This window comes from Bos mutus, chromosome 22 (assembly GCF_027580195.1).
Source record: "Bos mutus isolate GX-2022 chromosome 22, NWIPB_WYAK_1.1, whole genome shotgun sequence".
NCBI lineage: Eukaryota > Metazoa > Chordata > Mammalia > Artiodactyla > Bovidae > Bos > Bos mutus.
The window spans coordinates 10,065,514-10,087,883 of NC_091638.1; the positions used below are offsets into that span (position 1 = coordinate 10,065,514).

At 40.0% G+C, this 22,370-nt stretch overlaps 1 long non-coding RNA gene across 1 annotated transcript in view; it reads right to left on the minus strand.

The window, feature by feature from the left end:
* The window catches only part of LOC138984719 (uncharacterized), a 120,996-nt gene extending 98,965 nt beyond the window's left edge, over positions 1-22,031 (minus strand). Inside the window, exon 1 of the long non-coding RNA XR_011462001.1 lies at positions 21,941-22,031. This is a non-coding gene — a long non-coding RNA (uncharacterized lncRNA). The remainder of the gene's footprint in view (positions 1-21,940) is intronic.
* Between the last annotated feature and the right edge of the window lie 339 nt (positions 22,032-22,370).

Consider the following 22,370-nt stretch of genomic DNA (forward strand, 5'->3'; position numbering starts at 1 on the left):
CTATTTATTCTATAGTAAAACCTATCTTGCAACTAGAGATTATCATACTAAGTGAAGTAAGTCAGAAACAGAAAGACAAGCACCATATGATATCTCTTATATGTGGAATCAAAATATGGCACAAATGAGCCGATCTACAAAACATAAACAGACTCACAGACACAGAAAACAGACTTGTTTTAACATTTGCCGGGGGAGAGGGGGAGAGGGCTGGACTGGGAGTTTGTTTGGGGCTGGTAGGTGCAAACTATTACATTTAGATAAACAACAAGGTCCTCCTGTATAGCACAGGGAACTATATCCAATCTCCTGGAATAAACTATAATGGAAAAGAATATTCAAAAAGAGTGTATGTATGTGCAAAACTCAATCACTTTGCTATACAGCAAATCAACTATACTGTATACCAACTATATTGTATACTGCTATACTGTAAATCAACTATACTTCAATTTAAAAAATCTAAATCTATCTTGCACATGCTTTCCCTTCAAACTGCTACCCATTTATTTGTTCCCCTTCTCATGAGAAGTATTTCAAATTGATGATCGTAGTCATTGTCTCTTACACTCGTGCTAATCAGTGATTTCCCATTATTCCATTGAAATCCTGTTTTTAACAGCCTTTGTGTTATTAATCCAATGCTCAAATCTCAGTCCCTATCTCATTAGAACAGCAGTTTACATCATGGATCCTTCCCTCCTCCTAGAAACAAAATCACGTTTTGGCCTCTAGGTTTTCCTCCTACTCCATCGGTTGTTCTTTCTCGGGTCACTTTTTTATTGTTTCCCTATTTCTCTAAATCCCTAGGGATTTTCAAACTGAAATAAAAATCACAGATATTTATCTTCCTTCAATAACCAGTCCACAGCCTCCTTCTCAGCCTCCTCCACAGCCTCCTTCTCAGTACCATGCTCAGGACTCTTACGCCCTTCACCAGAACAAATCTACTCTTGCCCACAGACTTTGCTGTGTCCTAACAGAGATGCTCTGTGCAGATCTGGATCCCATGGCTCAGGAAGCTCAAAGTGGTTCTCTCATGCATCAAAGAAAAGATTCCCCCTTAAGATGTGAGGGTCTTAGGGTTGTGAGAGGGTAGGTAACCCAGAGGCAACACCAAAGCATCTGCAATTAATGGACTGCAGAGTAGCAAAATTCCTTCACATGCTTAAATAACATGAGAGTCTGCTTTTTGTGATTTCCAAAGACCAATTTGCAGTCAAGTGTAGGGCAGAGTGACAAACAATGATGACTAGAATTCAAGTATGCTTTAAAGTGTCCTGTAATGGGACTTCCCTGATGATCCAGTGGTTAGGACTCCACACTTCCACTGCAGGGGGCAAAGGCTCAATCCCTGGTCGAGGAACTAAGATCCCTGCAAGCTATATGGTGTGGCAAAAAATAAATAAATCAAAATAAAGTGTCCTATAGCTAGGGTACCCACCTCTCTTGCTGAAGATAGAACACATCAACGTTAAGTAATCTTTCTTCTCATGATTTGTTCTCACACAGAGGGGTTTCTTGGCAGGGATCCCTAATAAAAATGTATTATTTTTTCCATTCTTCATTTTGGCCTTCATTAGTTTCCTGTAGAGCTTCTCCTTCTACCTCCTTTCACTTTATTAAAGCTCATCTTACGGAAATTATCTTACACTAAGGAACATAAATAAACTTTTATTTAGCAAGCTGTGGAAATTAGGGACATGTAGCAAAGAGGACTGAGCTCATTAAGCAGCAAAGTCACTGATGCTCTTTCACTCATTACTCATCCATTCCACTGATCGCTTTAACAGGAGGGGAGGCACCACTTCTGCCCTGGATCATGGCATCCTTCTCTACGGGTGTCACAGAAGATAGGAGGCAGGCCAGCCTGTGGGCTTTGGTGCTTCAGGAGACACAATGGGAGTGCCATCACTGATGGCTCTGGGATTGGGTATTAGCTCTCGGACTCTTCCCTGCCCTTCTCACTCTGGAGCAGAAGCACCAGAGGCACCGCTGACTTTAGAAGATGCTCTGAAATCGGGGCTTCGTGCTCCACATCTGGTGGGCACTAGTTCAGGGGATCTGCAAAAGCAGCCTCGTTCATTTCTATTGTGCCCTAGTTTATTTCCGCTCTAAACCCATGCTTACAGAGTAAGCTCAGCACTGACTCTACCACTAGTACTGCTGGAAGCATCCTTTACTCCCAATAATTGAAAGAATTTGTGATCCATTTCATCACAAGACTTGTTCAAGTTCTTGTAACAGGAAAAAGGGAGAAACTGATTTTCAGACTCTGAGTCAGGTTAGGGAGCTTGTAAGAGACTTCTAATTACACATGGGAACAGACAGCAAGAAACCATCATCTGTGTTTACACAAATGCATGGCAAATTTTCAGCTACCGAATCACAAGGAAAAGCTGCTTGAGGAAAACACAACTTTTAAGAGAAATACAATTGATTTATTAAAACAATATTATCTTCAGGTGTATAGTGGCGAGATTCAGTATTTACAATTCATTTTCCATTAAAAGTTATTACAAGGCAATGGCTATGATGCCCTGTGCTAGACAACATACCCTTGCTGCTTCTCTATTTTATACATAGTAGTTAATGCTTGAAGTTGACTTACCTGAAATATAGACTATGAGGCATATATGAAATTCACCTTGGTGAATGGGATGAGGTGACACTTCACAGGAGTGGACCACCATCCTCTGGAGCAGCCGGTTTTTGTTTGTGTTTTGGCCACCTGGCATGTGGGATCTTAGTTTCCAGACTGAGGATCAAACCTGGGCCCCCTGTATTGGAAGTGTGAAGTCTTAGCCACTAGACCACCAAGGAAATCCCTAGAGAAGGAGGCTTGCAACAGAGCTGTTCCTTTCTAGAACAGCAATATAATAGGTGCCACAAGGTAATTCCGTGTAGTTATTTCTTTAACAAGGGGAAATGATTCCCCTGGTAACAACTCCTGTGAAGAAATCTAGTAATGTTGTAATCTCAGCTATGTGTCAGGCACAGTCCTAAGACTTTACTTCTGTGATGATATCAAATCTCTGAAATAACTGCATACGTTTGGTATTACTGTTACCCAGACCCCATTCCATTTCACCTGTGAGAAAAGAAGGACCAAGCAAAACATCCTACAGCTAGTAGGCAGCCGTGTCAGGAGTGAGAACAAGGCTGCTTAACTGGAAAGCTGTTGCGTTTGACTCCTACCCTCCAACACGTGAAAAGTCACGATCACAGTCTACATATTCATCCCGGGTAAAGGAGATGATATATGAAAGTCTCAGTCTCAGTTGTGTCGAACTCTTTGCGACCCCATGGACTACAGCCCTCCAAGCTCCTCTGTCCATGGAATTCTCTTGACAGCAATAATGGGTGGGTTGCCATTCCTTTCTCCAGGAGATCTTCCTGACCCAGGGATCGAACCCAGGTCTCTTGCCTTACAGGCAGATTCTTTACAGTCTGAGCCACCAGGGAAGTACCAAAGAAGATGAAATACAAGTCATCAAAGTAAGCAGCAGGTTGAGATTAGGAGAAGTGGAGCAGCTGGTGCCTGAAGTTAGAGGGTAAGAGTCTAGAGAGATTACAGCAAACTCATCATAGAGCAAATAGGAACTAAGCAAAGGATACAGACAAGGACCAAGGACACCACTTCAACGTTCTATGTGTTCGGGGCACAAAAATGCAATGCCAAGTCAGCATGAATAAGAACATGAAACCCAGTGCGTCTTTGCACAGATTTTCCTCTCTATTCAGTAAGAGGGGCGACAGGGAGAAAGGGAATAGCTAGAATCAGATTGATTCTCCAATGCAGAGTGGTAATTAACCCTTCTCAGAAATGACTTCCTGGGGACATCAAAGGAAAACCTTAGCTAGGTGGCGTGTGCCCATGTAACACTGGAATTTTATTGCTAAAGAGAGCTAGCTAATCAAGGCTCAGCAGTTACTGGGAAGACACTCCTGCTCCCATTCTGCCCAAATGAAGAACTACTTTAATCAACAGATCCTGGGGGCACAAGGGCCGGGTTCTTAAATTTGTTGACTAGGAAAGAAGCATACATGGGCTTTGTTTTATTTACTGATTACAAAATGAATACATCTTTATTCTGGGAAACAATTAAATTTGCAGAACTGTATAAAGAAATACGGGCTTCCCTGGTAGTTCAGTGGTAAAGAATCCACCTGCCAATTCGGGAGATGCAGGTTGGATCCCTGGGTTGGAAAGACCGCCTGGAGAAGGAAATGGCAACCCACTCCAGTATTTTTGCCTGGGAAATCCCCATGGACAAAGGAGGCTGGCAGGCTAGTCCATGGGGTTGCAAAAGAGTCAAACAGCACTTAGCCACAATAAAGAAATATGCAGGGGAGTAAAAGGTACAAGCTATTGGGTATAAAATAAGCCACAAGGATGTATTGCACAGCATGGGGGAACAGAGCCAATATTTTATAGTAACAATAAATAGAGTATAACCTAAAAGGGAAAAAGAAATTTCGATCTCCCATATTGCCACTCTTTAGAGGCAATCATTGTCAGCTGACATAACTTTTTCATACCCTCCATCTACTGCTAACTTGAGATCCCCACATGACCCACTAAAGTCCATGATGTCCTGCAGAACTTGTGCCACAAGCATCTAATAAGGAACTCTTCTCCCTTCTTCTTGGGCTCTGAACACAACCACTTCCTCCCCTGTGATGGACAATTTGATTAAGGAAGACTGGACTAAATCTGATGTGTTATCGGGGCATGGGATTTTTCTCAGCCCTCAGAGATAAGATTGAGCGATGCTAGGAAACGCACGCTGTTCTGGGGTAGCCAGAGCGAGATCTTCAGATAGCAGTTCCTTTGTCAGCTTCACGCCAAACTCTACAAAGTATCCCAGGGAAATAAATTAGCTGGCAAGCCCTTTGCTTATCAAATCTTTTCCTATTTCAGGGCTGTCACCCTCTGAGGGGAGATAATGGGGGAAAAGGTGCCACTTCCCGGCACAGAAAGTTCCAGTAAAGAGCCCTTCACGAAGCTCGTTCAAAAACTGAAACTAGGGTCTGGGACAACTTTCACCAGATTTCCTTCTCTGTTATCACGTACTGTGTTCACGTTTCTGGTGGGGCTACACGAGCTGTACACGTGTGCACGTGCACACAGAAATACATGTCGTTGATGCATTCGCCATCAGCTGATGTTCACTGACCTTCACCTACGTCCCAGGGGCCATTTTGGTTACTGCTGTAGTAATGAAAGCACTGTCTGCTCTGGAGGGCTTATATATATATTTTTTTAAATTATATTTTTATTTGACTGTGCCACTTGGCATATGGGATTTTAGTTCCCCAGCCAGGGAATGAACCTGTGCTTCCTGAAGTGGAAGTGCAGTTTCAACCACTGAACCGCCAAGTAAGTCCCTAGAGGGCTTACATTTTAGTACGAGGTACAAACACAAATAATACCTAGTTCAATTCAAAGTATCACACAGCACAGTGATAGACAGTTTAAAAAAAAAAAAAAATCCACCTGTAATGCAAGAGTTTTAGGACATGCAGGTTGGATCCCTGGGTCAGGAAGGTTCTCTGGAGGAGGGCATGGCAACCCACTTCAGTATTCTCACCTGGAGAATCCAATGGACAGGGGAGCCTAGAAGGCTATATAGTCCATGGGGTTGCAAAGAGTCAGACACAACTTAAGCGACTTAGCATGCATGCACAGACATGATAAGATGCTTCTATTCCGCAAGAGATAGTCAGGTAAAACCTTCCAAGGAAGTGTCTTTCAGCTGAATCTGAATAAAATGAGGAGGCAAGACCATGGATGACTAGAAGACAAACCAATTAAACAGAGGGAAAAGTACAGTGGCCTAGGGAAGCAAGAGGAGGAAGGGATGGAAAATGTGGTAAATTCGCTTGGCTTCTTTAGAAACACAGCACTTGTGGCTGGAAGGAGGAAAGGAAAGGGGAAGTGGAAAGAAAGGCCTTTAGAAGTCAGATAAGCAGAGCCTGAAGCACCATGAAAAGATATCACTATGGAAATCACTGGTTTCTCCCCACTTCTGCAGCCCCGAGGTCTGAATTCCTTCCCCCGGGGACCCACTGAAGACCTGGACGCCACTCACTACTCAGCTCCAGGTCCTGACCCCTGGCTCAGCTCTGAGCTTCTCTTACTGTCCTGAGCTATCTCAGCTACCCAGCTCCCCGACGTGCTTCCTGGCCTCCCTGCCTCCACAAGGGCCATTTCCTCAGCCTCAAAAGCTTTTCGCCATATTGACCTGGTGAATTATGACCCTTGTGAGAAAAAAAAACACCTTTTATGCGAGGCTTTTCCTGGCTCACACACGAAACCACCCTTGTCTTCATACCACTTTTATTTCCAGTGTGTTTGATAGCTGCTTTGGGATAATTATTTGTCTGCAATACAGCTTCCCACATAAAAAGACAAACTTTGTGCAGTCACAAATTAGCTTTTTATCTTTAGACTTCATATGGTTAGCACAAGGCCCCATGCATGCTAAAATAAAAATAGTAATAATACACATGAATAAGTGACTGAGTTTGTGAGTACCTACATGAATGAAAAGTTGTCTGAATGAATTTGGGGTTTGTTTTACTTCAGGTCAATGATACAAAGTCATCACAAAATGGACTCCTCTTTTACTCTCATTCAGCCAAGAAGACAATTTTTTTTTCTGAACTTTTTCTTTTCCAAATAGAAAACGCAAGTGAAGTGAATGTCAAGAATGTTCCATGCATGGAAAATATAATAACTACATAATACACCTGTCAAAATGGTGTTTAAAATAAAATGCTAACAGACCCATATAACTGAAGAGGCTTTGTGGGAGTTGCTATTATAAAGCAGTTTCTAATGCTCAGCAAAGAAAATTATCACCTACGTGAAACTTTTAGAGCAACTGTGATTTAGAGTTGGAAACTGTACTTGACATTACTAGCAAGCCATTACAAACATTTTTAAAACCTCATCATTGGTTTGCAAATCCACAGAATGGGCCACCTCTTATGTGCTCACGGATGGAAAGGGAGGAAATAAAGGACATTTCAGAGTAAAGTTTTTCTTTAAATATTGCCCTTACTTAAGGTCAATGTCTAAATTTAACATTGGGTGTAAACTATATGAAATTGATGTACGAATGATAAGTGATCTTCTCTATGATTCAATGATTGAATTAAGTTGGAAGTAAAAATCACCTCATAAAAGTCAAGATATTAAAAACGACAGGGAGGTCGAGAAAGTTAACTGAAGATATATTTCCTGCTCTATTTTTTCAAGTCCAACATCTGTTTTCTCAATCTGTGGTCACAATTGCATTAGGTGCTGTGGCAGAGATAGGATTGTTCAAGCAGAGCCTAAACTAGGAAATGCCTCGGGTGAACTGTGGTGGACACTGAAATCATGGATATGGATGGACAGAGTTCATCCGAGCGTACAAGTCGTATCTGGCAATTTGCACTGCTGTGCAAAGTCACTTCAGTTGTGTCTGACTCTTTGCAACCTTGTGGACTGTAGCCCACCAGGCTCCTCTGACCATGGGATTCCCCAGGCAAGAACACTGGAGTGGGTTGCCATTTCCTTCTCCAATGCATGAAAGTGAAAAGTGAAAGGGAAGTCGCTCAGTCGTGTCCGACTCCTAGCGATCCCATGGACTGCAGCCCACCAGGCTCCTCCGTCCATGGGATTCTCCAGGCAAGAGGACTGGAGTGGGGTGCCACTGCCTTCTCCGTCAGACACTATATTCTAACTAATGGAAGCAGAGAGCACACAACTAGCCAACAACAATCCCAACACCTGCCTGGACCAGGCCTGAAAATCTACTGGAGGAGTTACCTGGCATAGGTGGCATAGGTAACATAAATAGTCATTATTTTCCATGACTTTCCAAAAGAATTCCCTTGATTCTCTTCTTACCACTGGTAGTTTTCCCTTTCTGGGTTCCGTCAATCTTCTGATTTTCTCTAATACTTTCTCTCTCTCTGGCTGCAAATACTCTCAATACTTCAAACGGGAGGTTTAATGACAATTCACAGACCTTTAGCCATTCTCTCTAATCAGCTGAATGTAGGAATCACCATTTGGATGTCCCACCATCACTCAGATTTAGCATACCCTTTTATCACCTTCAAAGGGACTTCTCAAGACATTAAGGGAATTGCAAATTCTACAGAGAGATTTCAGACATACTGTATTCATTAATTTGTTCACTCTTAAGATTCCAGGACGGTTGACTCCAGGGTTTGTATCTTTTTCTAAGCAGTGTTCTAGTTGCTTACAGCAACTAGTACAATGCTTGGCACATGGAGGGACCCATCATGTGATTCGCTTACTGAAGTGAACTTAATGGTTAAGTAAATACGAGGAAATGGAATAACGAAGAAAACATAATTTAGTTAAAATATTTTGGACTGTTCAGAAAATATTTCTAGCAGTAGTTTCAACCCTGGATTCTCTATGTTTTTGAGTGGTTTTCAAAGTACCAAGGAACCTAAAATGTATTTGTTGAGCAAAATATTTAATACATACCTACATATATATGAAAAGCTAGAATGGTTTCGATTGCAGTACCACTTGTAGCACCTAGCGGAAACCACAAAAATATTCACTAATGAGGGTTAGTAAAACAAAGTGTGGTACAAAAACAAAATAGCTTATCACATTAAATATTCTGTATGTGCCTGTGTATTGATGAGAAAACCTAAGTATTGAGGTCTCCAACTAAAACTGTGGATTCTTGCATTCTCCTTTAATATCTATCTGCTTTCACATCATGTATTTTGAAGTTATATTGATAAGTGTATCAAAGAAATATGTGTTTTTGAAAAGAAAAAAGTCAAGAATTTGTAATGATATTTTCAGTTTAAATTTCAAATGAACAAGTTTTGACCTAATTAGTGAAAAAGTTGGCTTAAAGCTCAACATTCAGAAAACTAAGATAATGGCATCCAGTCACATAACTTCATGGCAAATAGATGGAGAAACAGTGGTTGACTTTATTTATCCGGGCTCCAAAATCACTGCAGATGGTGACTGCAGCCATGAAATTAAAAGATGCTTACTCCTTGAAAGGAAAGTTATGACCAACCTAGACAGCCTATTCAAAAACAGAGACATTGCCAACAAAGGTCCGTCTCATCAAGGCTATGGTTTTTCCAGTGGTCATGTATGGATGTGAGAGTTGGACTATAAAGAAAGCTGAGCACAGAAGAATTGATGCTTTTGAACTGTGTTGTTGGAGAAGACTCTTGAGAGTCCCTCAGACTGCAAGGAGATCCAACCAGTCCATCCTAAAGGAGATCAGTCCTGGTTGTTCATTAGAAGGACTGATGTTGAAGCTGAAACTCCAATACTTTGGCCACCTGATGTGAAGAGCTGACTCATTTGAAAAGATCCTGATGCTGGGAAAGATTGAGGGCAGGAGGAGAAGGGGATAACAGAGGATGAGATGGTTGGATGGCATCACTGACTTGATGGACATGGGTTTGGGTGGATCTGGGAGTTGGTGATAGACAGGGAGGCCTGGCGTGCTACGGTTCCTGCGGTTGCAAAGAGTCAGACACGACTGAGTGACTAAACTGAACTGAACTGATTTAATATTTGACAATTCTTTTTTTTTTTTTTTTACTGAAAGTCATGTTCTCCAAAATACATTAAGAGCATTAAAGTTTGTACTTTTCTCATCACCAAGAGCAAATATCTTTTCATAGAGTTAAGGGCCATCTTAAATTATTTTTTTAACTGTTCATTCATATATTTTGTCCATTTTTCTGTTAGTCTTCCTCTTCTTAATTTTTAGGCATTCTCTTATGTGTGAAAAATTTTCTGTTATATATTGCCATATAGATTTCCCCAATATTTTGATTTGGGTGAAGGTTGTCAATGCTCTTTTAGTTATAAATGTTTTGTGATGTAAATGAAATCACCAATATTTTCTTTAATCACTTTTGAATTTTGAATCATAGAGCAATTTTCCCCTTCTTCGTTTTAGAATGAAATCCATCCACTCCTTTTCTAGTCAGCGCTAGAGGTCAAGAACCTGCCTGCCAATTCAGGTTAGACGTAAGAGACACTGGTTCAGTCCCTGGGTCAGGAAGATTCCTTGGATAAGGGAATGGCAGTCCACTCCAGTATTCTAGCCTGGAGAATCCCAAGGACAGAGCAGCCTGGTGGGCTACAGTCCATAGGGTCGCACAGAGTTGGACACGACGGAAGCGACTTAGCACAGCACACAAAAAACATTAAGATCTCGCAAATATTCGGTGTATGTTTCGTGTATGGTGCATTGTACAAAAATATTATCCTTTTTAAAATGGCAATCCAATTTTCCAGCACCACTTATTTAAAAAACCCATCCATTCTTTGCTGATTTGAGATAACTTCTTTGTCCATGTTAAGATTCCACATGTCCATGCACATATTTCAGAGATTTACTTTTTCTTCAATTAGTCTGTAGGTCCATTCCTGAGCCCATACTATCCTGTTTTAATTACAGAGGATTATAACTTGGTAACGTTCCCCAAACCGCTCTTCTCTTTAAAGATTTTTCTAACTATTCATCTTAAACAACAGTGTGGTTTTCAAAGTTACAAAAAGAATGTACGTATTTTACTAGAATCTTATGACTTTATAAATTTATTTAGGAAGAACTACAACAGACTGGTTCCAAATAGGAAAAGGAGTATGTCAAGGCTGTATATTGTCACCCTGCTTATTTAACTTATATGCAGAGTACATCATGAGAAACACTGGACTGGAAGAAGCACAAGCTGGAATCAAGATTGCTGGGAGAAATATCAGTAACCTCAGATATGCAGATGACACCACCCTTATGGCAGAAAGTGAAGAGGAACTCAAAAGCCTCTTGATGAAAGTGAAAGTGGAGAGTGAAAAAGTTGGCTTAAAGCTCAACATTCAGAAAACGAAGATCATGGCATCTGGTCCCATCACTTCATGGGAAATAGATGGGGAAACAGTGGAAATGGTGTCAGACTTTATTTTTTTGGACTCCAAAATCACTGCAGATGGTGACTGCAGCCATGAAATTAAAAGACGCTTACTCCTTGGAAGGAAAGTTATGACCAACTTAGATAGCATATTCAAAAGCAGAGACATTCCTTTGCCAAGAAAGGTCCGTCTAGTCAAGGCTATGATTTTTCCAGTGGTCATGTATGGATGTGAGAGCTGGACTGTGAAGAAGGCTGAGTGCCAAAGAATTGATGCCTTTGAACTGTGGTGTTGGAGAAGACTCTTGAGAGTCCCTTGGACTGCAAGGAGATCCAACCAGTCCATTCTGAAGGAGATCAGCCCTGGGATTTCTTTGGAAGGAATGATGCTAAAGCTGAAACTCCAGTACTTTGGCCACCTCATGCGAAGAGTTGACTCATTGGAGAAGACTCTGATCCTGGGAGGGATTGGGGGCAGGAGGAGAAGGGGACGACAGAGGATGAGATGGCTGGATGGCATCACTGACTCGATGGATGCGAGTCTGAGTGAACTCCGGGAGTTGGTGATGGACAGGGAGGCCTGGTGTGCTGCAGTTCATGGGGTCGCAAAGAGTCAGACACGACTGAGCAACTGAACTGAACACCTTGCCAATATTCCTTGAACTCTCTAACTATGAACACATTACTTTTCTATTTGTTGAAGTCCAATTTTTACAATGAATAATTATTTTAAAGGTTTTCTCATATAACTTTTAGATATTTTAAGTATATGTCTAGGATCATTTGTTTTTGTATTTTGGTTGTGTACATGTATGCTCAGTCACTCCAGTTGTGTCTGACTCTTTGCGACCCTATGGACTGTAGCCTGCCAGGCTCATCTGTCCATAGGATTCTCCAGGCAAGAAGACTAGAGCGGGTTGCCATGCCTTCCTCCAGGGGACCTTCCCAACCCAAGGATCAAACCCATGTCTCCTGCATTGGCAGGCAGGTTCTTTATCACTGAGCCACCTGGGAAGTAGTTTGGTTGGGAGACATTAAAGATAACTCTGGCCTCATTAAATTAGTGTGTAAGGGTAATTCTCTCTCCTGCTCCCTCACTGCTGAAGCCTCCCTAACTTTCAAGCTTCTACAAAGAATCTATTATCATGACCATTTCATCACCTGTAATTCTGCAATTTTACTCACACACATTGATGACAACCTGGATTATGGACTGTTCACAGAGTAGGTTAGAGTACACAGGAATCTTTTTTGAGTGTCTGTGTTGGAAGCTGGCTGAACTGATATGAAATCTAGAAGGAAGAAGATTGACATGTAAACTTATTAAGGTGAGTTCAAGAAGTTGCATCTTGACTTATGAAACTCTTAGAATGTCAGCAGCCCTGCTCCTCACTTAACTTCTTGCACTCCTTTTTCTACCTTGTAGATTGCATCTCTCTTGGGCGTACATTATGTCAGCGGAACATCCTGGCATAAATTTTCCTTCACTTAAGTTCACAGGCAATGTTCAGGAAAACTACCATTAGGAATGGTAACAGTGAAAGTTGAAGCAGGTGGGGTGCAGAGGGGTGGGGATGACAACTGGGAACTGAAGTGGAGGCATTGTTCTGAGGCTGTGAAAGGTGCTTTTAAGTATATTAGTGATATTTCTGTGAAAGCTGCCTCATCAATTCATTCAAAATAAAACATCCATTATGTAGAAACGGTGACGCGGAATGAAAGAACATAATGATCCTTTTGTTACAAACATCTGGGCAAATAAGTCAAGATTCAATCAGGGTCCCCTAAAAGAAATGTTAAGTGTTAGAATTAATGGGTCTTTGGAAAATATTTCTGAATATTACAAAACTATTAAAATGATCTGAAAATGCATATTCTTTCTCCCTATATAATTCTTTTCTCTCCTTATAATCTCCCTAGAAGTCAAATATCTGTTTCAACTAACCTTACTTCTTGATGACATTGAGCCCCCTATGATTAACAGTAGGACAGAAATAAATGGTCACCAATATATGTAGTTAGTGTCTCTTCTCTATTATTTGGGTAGTAACTAAAGATACTTTTTCCAAATATGTTTGCATCAGTGTTCATGCATATACAGAATAATATCCAAGCATTTTCAAATTTGTGAATAATGATCATGTCTTTACTATATTAATAATGTACTGAAAAGTATCCCCACTCTACCTTCTTTATTCTGACTTTCTTGTCCCATAACAGAGCACATGAGAGCATAGGACTCTGCTTACGCTTGGAACAGAAGCCACACTGGTGGGGTGTTGAGCTTCTCTCCATCTCCATACTGTAATTACAGGCGATTGCCAGTAATTCGCAAGATGGGTGTCATGTAATTTTCAGAACCATCTTCCAATTCTGATCACTTTCCCACAGCAACATTCTCTGACAGGCATATTCATCTTTCAGATTTAAAAATTGCTGTATCAGGCGACTTAACAAGACCAGATCCAAAAATGAGTGCTGGAAGAGGGAGCACAAAAACTGCGGTGAAGGCAATTACCCCACCGCTGAACCAATGGCGCCCTTGTGCTTTCTTAGTGCCCCTTGTACTGGTGGTTAGAAACGTCTCCCTGACAAAATGACATGCTTGCTTCCCGGTTACTGAGAAAAGGGCTGGAAACTGGCAGCATTACTGCTGCCCTAGCCACAGCCAACATTCTCTGTTACAGCAAGCATTCTAGAATCTGTCATTATTTTAAAATACCAACCAGAAGGTACGGCCGTTTCCTTACAGCTATGAATAACGTATCAGATATTTCAGGTAGTGAAGTCACTAAAAATGACAGGAAAGTTGAAGGCACTGACCTTAACAAAATCCTCAGTATTGCTGAATATTGTTATCTAAAAACAAAACAGAAACAAAATACGACACCAGGCAAGTTAATTTCCTAAAGACTTTGCATGTTTTAACATACTGACTTCACAGCAACACTCTAAGTACTTTCTGAAATACTGAACAAATGCTGAAGTCATTCTTGTAATATTTCTCTAGTTCTTCAAATCTAAGTACAGATGAGCTCTCGCTTTCCTTTCACTCTTATCCAGATGCCTTAACGTGACTGACACTTGAATATTGAACCAGAGTATGAGAGACTGAGAATTAGATTGAAAAATCTTAGAGGAGAAACTGGAATCTTCAGCAATAGCTCTATTTTTCCTTTTTTTCCATTAAAAAAATGTCTTTACTGAGATATAGATGACATATAACATTATGTAAGTTTAAAGTGTATAAAATGTTGGTTTGGAACATTTATATATTGCAATATGATTACCACCCTAACATTAAATAACACCTCTATCACTTCACATAATTCTCATTTCTTTTTTATGGTGAGCCCAATTAAGGGGGCTTCCCTTGTGGCTCAGCTGGTAAAGAATCCACCTGCAATGTGGGAGACCTGGGTTTGATCCCTGGGTTGGGAAGATCCCCTGGAAAAGGGAAAGGCTACCAACTCCAGTATTCTGGCCTGGAGAAGTGCATGGACTGTATATATAGCCCATGGGGTCGCAAAGAGTCAGACATGACTGAGCAACTTTCACATTAATTAAGATCTAGTCTCTTAGCAATTTTGAAGTTCATAATACAGTATTTTTTACTCTAATCATTATGCTGTGCACTAGATCTCCACAATTTATCTACTAGTTATAAATCTGTACCCTTAAACCACATCTCCCCAAAACCCCAGACCCTGATAACCCACATTTCATTCTCTATTTTACGAGTTAGGTTTCCTTCCATTTTGAAGATGGATATTCCATTCTGTTAGAGAAAAAAGTTCTGAATGTGGTAATGATAGATGAGGTTTGTAACTACTACCTATATGAAAAAGTGAAAGTGAAAGTCGCTTAGTCCTCCCGGACTCTTTGCAACCCCATGGTCTATAATCTACCAGGCTCCTCCAACCATGGGATTTTCCAGACAAGAATATTGGAGTGGGTTGCCATTTCCTTCTCCACGGGATCTTCCTGACCCAGAGATCGAAACTGCAGACGCTTTACCATCTGAGCCACCAGGGAAGCCCTCTAGCTATATATCCATGGGAAAATCAATCTGCCTCCCTAATACTCTGTTTTCTCATATGTTAAGTAGGGAAATTAACACCTGCCTATATTGCTTCCCTGGTAGCTCAGTGGTAAAGAAGTCTGCCAATGCAGGAGACATGGGTTAAGGAAATGGCAGCTCACTCCAGTATTCCTGCCTGGGAAGTCCCATGGACAGGAGTCTGGCGGGCTACAGTCCATACGGTCACAAAAGAGTCAGACAAAACTTAGTGACTAAACACCAACAACAATTAGAGTATTATGGATAATATATTGAAAAAAGGTAAGTGAAATCTTTTAAAATTACAGAACAGCACAGTAAATTAAATAATATTGCCATTGATTCAAAAGAAGAAAGGAAGTGACATCACCATACAGGACATCTGGACAGTAAGTTCCCCCTCCCATTCTGAGGTAAGGGTATATTTTTTCTTATTATTTAATTCACACAATATATGAATAACTTATTGCAAGAGATTCAGAAGTACACGGAGGAAAAGGTGAACTTTTTCTCTAATGAATGCTTTTAGGTTATTTCCCCCTCAATGTAACCATTCTTAACAGTTGAAAATAAATTTTCCTCTTTCTTCTTTGCCCAGGCAATCCATCTTTGTTACATTTGAGACAGACTTGGAAAGGTACTGTAATTTCACCTCTGTGTGACCTTCTTTGTCATTTTTCCTGCTTGGAATGTGTGCATGATTTAGGTGTGAAGAAACAGAAATTTCTTTCTGGGTAGAGGTGATGACAAACACTGAATCATTAACATTTCCCCCTAAAAGCTTGGTGTTTAAAATGTTAAAGGTGTTGTTCTTTTTTTTTTCAGTGAAAAGACAATTATTCCATTATCCATGATTCATCAATTTTAGGCTGTTATTAATATGAAAGTTTGAGAATCAAACTGACAAGAAAATGGTGCCAAATCACTGATGTGGATCTTAAAAATGCTGCATAATTTGATTGCTCTGCTGTGTGCAGTGGAATATAATGCCAAAATGCTACTTTAAATCTGTTGAATATACAACTTTTTGTCAAACTTTTTTGAGATGCTTCTGAATTTTACATTTCAGATGCTGATTACTACTTCAAAGGTATGTGGACTGAAAAGAGCCACTAGTTTATTAGGGATTTCATAAAATTTTGTATCAAATCTTAATTGGCTTCTAGATGCTAAGAATCTTTATCTTAATTGTTAATAAAGGTAATATGATACTGTACTTCATATAATCACCATAGCTATACACCAAAACTAATTTTCATTTTATAACCATTTTATGATGTGAGAAATTTACATCCATGATCTTTTAAAATTTATGCTTTTACCCCTAAAAATACATTGAAAAACTATGTACCTCTTCACATATTTAGAGGTGACATATAAAACTTTTTATTATAAATCTAAATAGTTGTAAAATATGTAATTTCTAGCATATCATAAATATTTACATTTAAAAATAAAATTATTTAATTGTATCTAATAGAATCTAAACCCTTGATCTATTTGATACCCAAATTTACTTATTTAGACAAATACCCAAACTCTCATTGGTGAAATATTTAATTGCTGTGCTAAGTCACTTCAGTCAGGTCCAACTCTTAGCGACACCATGGACTGTAGCTTGCCAGGCTCCTCCATCCAAAGGATTCTCCAGGCAAGAATACTGGAGTTGGTTGCCATGCCCTCCTCCAGGGGATCTTCCCAACCCAGGGATGGAACCCATGTCTCTGTCCTACATTGGTAGGTGGGTTCTTTACCACTAGCACCACCTGGGAAGACCAAAATATTTACATCATTCCTTGATTTTTGTGAACTTATACTCTAGGTAACTCTGGAAAGATGAGGCACAGGGAGGTCAAGAGAGTTGCCCAACATCACACAGCACATGTATGGCAGCTCTGGGTATGAATCCAGACTGTCTGCCTCAGGGTCTGCTACTTATATTTATTATCAACCATTTGCTACCTACATTTTTAACTTAAAGAAAATTAAAATGTGTATATTATTATTAACATGTATCAACAACATGTGCTACCTCGCTGCTTCTTTCCTCTGTGAGCATGTAATGTTTTAATCCTGCCATTAGAAGACCATGGAACACGATGACTCAGTGAGTTCCATGCCCAGGAGATACAGGATAGGTTTTTAGGAAAGAAAAAGAACACATTTCTCAGGCTTTATATTTAGAAAAATAGTATGAGATCTTCTTGTGTTTATTACTTTGGAATATTTCTGATGAAGAATAGAGAAAGTCTACTTTCAGTACCCCAAATGAGAGAAAACTATTCTGCGTAGCGGTGGGGAAATGTCATCACTGTCGATTTTCTTTGTTTTTAAAAACAGAGAGACTGATGCCTTGATGATCATGAAGGTCATGTTAATGGAGCCTGAACATGAATGGACCCTTCTCGTTTGGGTCTACTCTTCCACGCCTAGTGGACAGTCTCAAGTTTTACTCCTACTTGTGATAAATTTCAAGGATTATGACCTAACCAACAAAGGGCCAGAAAATCTGAAGAAGGTCTGTTTATTAGTGTTATCCTGAGTAAACAACAACAAAAAAACCACATCTTGTTGAAAATATTTCCTGAATGATTTCCACCTCAGGAATTTCTGAACTTGTGACTCTCTGCATTATGAAAGCAGTTAATGTACTGGGGACCTGGCAAGAAAAAAAAAAAAAATCCTCTCTGAATTTTGGCTAAAAATGTTCATTAATTAATAGCACCAATTAATAATAGTCGATGCCTATTCATTACCAAAAGCAAAGCTAGAACAAAAGCTGATGCTGCTGCTAACTCGCTTTAGTTGTGTCTGACTCTGTGAGACCCCAGAGATGGCAGTCCACCAGGCTCCCCTGTCCCTGGGATTCTCCAGGCAAGAACACTGGAGTGGGTTGCCCTTGCCTTCTCCAGTGCATGAAAGTGAAAAGTGAAAGTGAAGTCGCTCAGTCGTGTCTGACTCCTAGCGACCCCATGGACTGCTGCCTACCAGGCTCGTCCGTCCATGGGATTTGCTGAAGTGAGTTGCCATTGCCTTCTCTGAGAACAAAAGCTATTAAATATTAAAGCCTGACACAGGACAGGCGACCTCTAGTGTGCATTCTGCCATGTTTATTGACAATCACAAACACTTCTTTTTTTTTAATTAAACTTTTTATTTTGTATTGGAGAACAGCTGATTAACAATGTTGTGACAGTTTCAGGTGGACAGCAAAGGGACTCAGCCATACATACAGGTGCATCCATTCTCCCTGGAACTCCCCTCCCCTCCAGGTTGCCATACAACTTTGAGCAGAGTTCCCTGTGCTATAGAGTAGATCCTTGCTGGTTATCCATTTTAAATGAGTAGTGAGCTGCAACCCCATTTTTGATGATGCCTCTTTTTCTTGGCTATTTTGCTTCTGCCTCTTTTGCTGTATTCCTTCCTTCTTCCTGCATCCCCCTCTCCTCGCCTAGCTCTTATTTTGTTATCACTTCTCTTTACAATCACCTTACCACATTATTTCCTTTTGCTCTTCTTTTTCTCTATCTAGAAACCTGCTAGTGGTACCCAGTCTCTAATTAAGTCTGATTAAGGGCTATTAAGTCTTTCTGTGCCTTGAGACTCATCAAGATTAAATAGAATGCTGAGCCTTCTTCTGGAAGAACTGACAACTCAATAATCATTATCTGACATTTTCCTCTATGTCACCCACAAAACCCATCCCACAGTGTGAAGGGTTCAAGGCAATTGGGAGGAGACATCAAGACTTATTTTTTACTCTGTAGCAAACCCTGTGCCGTCCATCTCAGATACATAACCATATTAGATCCAGATAACACAATTCCTACGTTCGACAGATGAAGAAACAGAAACTGAGCTGGGGTGAAACATTGGAGCAGGGATGACCGAGGTCAACCTGGCTCCAACCTGTGCAAAGCTGTTTCCTTTATCCCCTCACTGCCTCTGGCTCTATGATCATCCTTAAATAAATTCTGATTGGATTCCAACCTCAAATTTAGATTCCAAGAAGAGAACATTCATGGAAAACCTTAGCATTCCCACAATCTGAACTGTGGCAAGACACTAGTCTTCGATAAAACAGATTCAATCGTAATTTCTCCCGATTTCAGAACAAATTCCTTTCAGTAAGAGTCTGAAGGCTTAAACTCTGACATTTTCTTTGTAGCTGTGCATACGTTGGGCTTCCCTGGTGGCTCAGATGGCAAAGAGTCTGCCTGCAGTGCAGGAGACCAGGTTCGATCCCTAGGTCGGGAAGATCCCCTAGAGAAGGAATTGGCAAACCACACCAGTATTCTTGTCTGGAAAATTCCATGGATGGAGGAGCCTGGCAGGCTACAGGCATATGTTGGACACAAATTATTTATGGGAGTTAAAATGAACCTTCACTGAAATACGACATTTTTTTTTAAATTTGCCATGATACAATACTAAACTCCCAACAGGTTGCAATTAAGGACATACACCCCCACAAATGAAATGTCATAGAAATTACAAACATTTAGAGCAGGTTTCTCTCAGATCTCTGGAAAGGTAAACCTGTATCTTTTTTTCTCCCACGTAAAACCATACGTCTTTCACCTTTCACCATGATATAAGCACTATTATATTCAAATTGCACTTTTGTTTATTCATTTCATCCTGACAACAAATATCTTGGAGACAGCTATAGGAAAATGTTGAAATGATTGATACTGCATTTGCTATCCAAAGCACAAATCAAATTATCTCCAACAGTACTCAAATCCCTTTTCCATCTGAAACACAGATAATAAATTACAATGTCAAAAATACTCTCTGGCTTAAACATTTGTTTTGAAGATTAAAGATATGACCTGACTCTATCGTTAGTGAAAGTCATACAAATTCTGTTCTTCAAGAGATCACAGCAGTATGAATCCATAAAAAGAAAACGCACTTTTGGACTCTTCATCTTGAGTACTTAATTTTTTTTAAGGGTACTTGAATTACCGTCTCTGGAATATAGCAAAATCATTTTTGTATACTATGGGAAGCAGATCTGGTACTGTGCAAAAACACAGGATTTGGATTCAGGATCTGTTTTTGCTACCTACTATGTAGATTTGGGGAAATTTATAATCTCAGTTTCCTCATCCATATAATGGAAATGATAGTGGTGCCAATAAAATTGCTGCAAGTATTAAATGGCATTATGTGGGTAAAAATCCTCACCATTATACCTTATATGTAGTGTAGTAAGGTAAGTAAGCTCCCACGCTTTAATTAACCCAGCATTTTTCAGTGTTGTTTACCGAGGACAGGTTCTCTCACACATCATCTTAAAACTTTGATGTGAATGTCCTATGGAAATCAGAATAGTTATAGGTACCCCAATATCAAGTTCTTCCTTGGCAGTGATTATATTTGAGGAATGGGCTGGTTTAACTGATGATGTTAGCTTTTAAAATAAGGCATATTTTTAATAATGAAGGAATGCACAGCTATTACTGAAGTTTTATAAAATTAAAAATATAAAATAATAATGATTAATTACACTTAGGCTTATCATGCCCTCCTGAAAAAAAATTTGTAAGTTAAATTTTTAATTGAATATAAAACTTAAAAGATAAGGTGGAATGTACATTAAAAAAGCTAATTACATGCACAATATTCCAAGCTATCAATGTCGGGAAGTTATAGACTTTTCTCTTCATTTAGGTGAGTTTTTAAGACATGAAACAAAATATGAACCTTCTAATGCATGTGAGCTCTTTTAGTATAGAACAATGATCAACAGAAAACAATTCAATCAAAAAATGGGCAGAAGACCAAAATAGCCTTTTTGCCAAACAATAAATGCAGGCAGCCTATAGGCACATGAAAAGATGCTCAATATCACTACTTATTAGACAAGTCAAAATCAAAACTACAATGAGATACCACTTCACATCAGTCAGGTTGGCCATCATTAAAAAGTACAAATAACAAATGCTAGAGAGGATGCAAAGAAAAGGGAACCCTCCTACACTGGTGGTGGGAATGTACGTTGGTACAGCCAACATGGAAAACAGCGTGAGGGAGCCTCAGAAGAATACAAATAGAATTATCATATGATCCAGCAATTTCACTCCTGGGCATATATCCAAACAAAACTAATTCAAAAAGGTACATGCAGCCCTATGCTCAAAGCAGCACTATCCACAATAGCCAAAACATGGAAACAACCTAACTGTCCATTGGCAAATGAATGGATAAACAAGATGAGGTACATATATACAGTGGAATACTACACAGCCATTAAAAAAAACAATGAATAATGCCATTTGCAGCAACATGGATGCAACTAGAGATTATTAAAGGAAGTGAAGTCGGAAAGACACCTACCAAATGCTATCACTTCCGTGTGGAATCTAAAATAGGACACAAATGAACCTATCTATGAAACAGAAACAGACCCACAGACATAGAGAACTGACTTGTGGTTGCCAAAAGGAGAGTAGGAGAGGGAGGCTGGGCTTAGCAAATGCAAACTATTACATTTAGGATGGAAAACAACTCTTCCTGCTGTATACAGCACAGGGAATTATATTTGGTATCCTGCAATAAATCATAATGGAAAAGAATATTTTTTAAAAGAATGTATATATATAATTGAATCACTTTGCTGTACATTAGAAATTAACACAACACTGTAAATCAACTATACTCCAATTTTAAATTTAATAATAATTTTAAAAAAGAATAATAAGTCGTTTTGACACAATAAAACGTGTTCCAGCAATTCCTTTGGTAAGTAATTAGACCTGCTGGGCAAGAGCAAGCTCTAGCGCTATAATAAGGTCACCTCTTGTGACTGTTGCTGCAGCTCAAAGAACTCACTGTACACAACAGGCAAAACAAAAACCTGAAACCATAATCCGTTCTGTCAAGACAGACCTTCAGAGGAGGAAGAAATTTAGAAATGTTTAGAGAATTTGCAGCAGGTACCTGAGGGCACGTGTTTCCACGTCTACTGAACTCGAGTGTGCTCCAACCAGTTCTCTCCCATATCTTTTCCGATCCTGGTACTTAATCTTCCCGTATCATTGAAGATCAGGTGCGAGCCAGGGAGAGCTCTAAATAGCCTGAGGATCAAAGCATATGGCGATTTCCGTTGAAGTCAGCACGAGTTTTTTCTCAGTAGGACACACACACGGGGGCAGAATTCCGCAATGGATTACACTTGCACTCACGGCACGCTTCTGCATTCTGTGTGCTGATGGAGCCCTTCTGTGACTCCTGGGGCCCAGCACCCAGAGAACAGTGACAGCACTCCTTACGACTCACTAAATTGTGCAGAGCCATTGCTAGGCCAGGCCCAGCCCACCTCTCCTTCTGTTTCCTGTGGGTGCCCAGAAACCCTTAAGGGTCTAAGTCA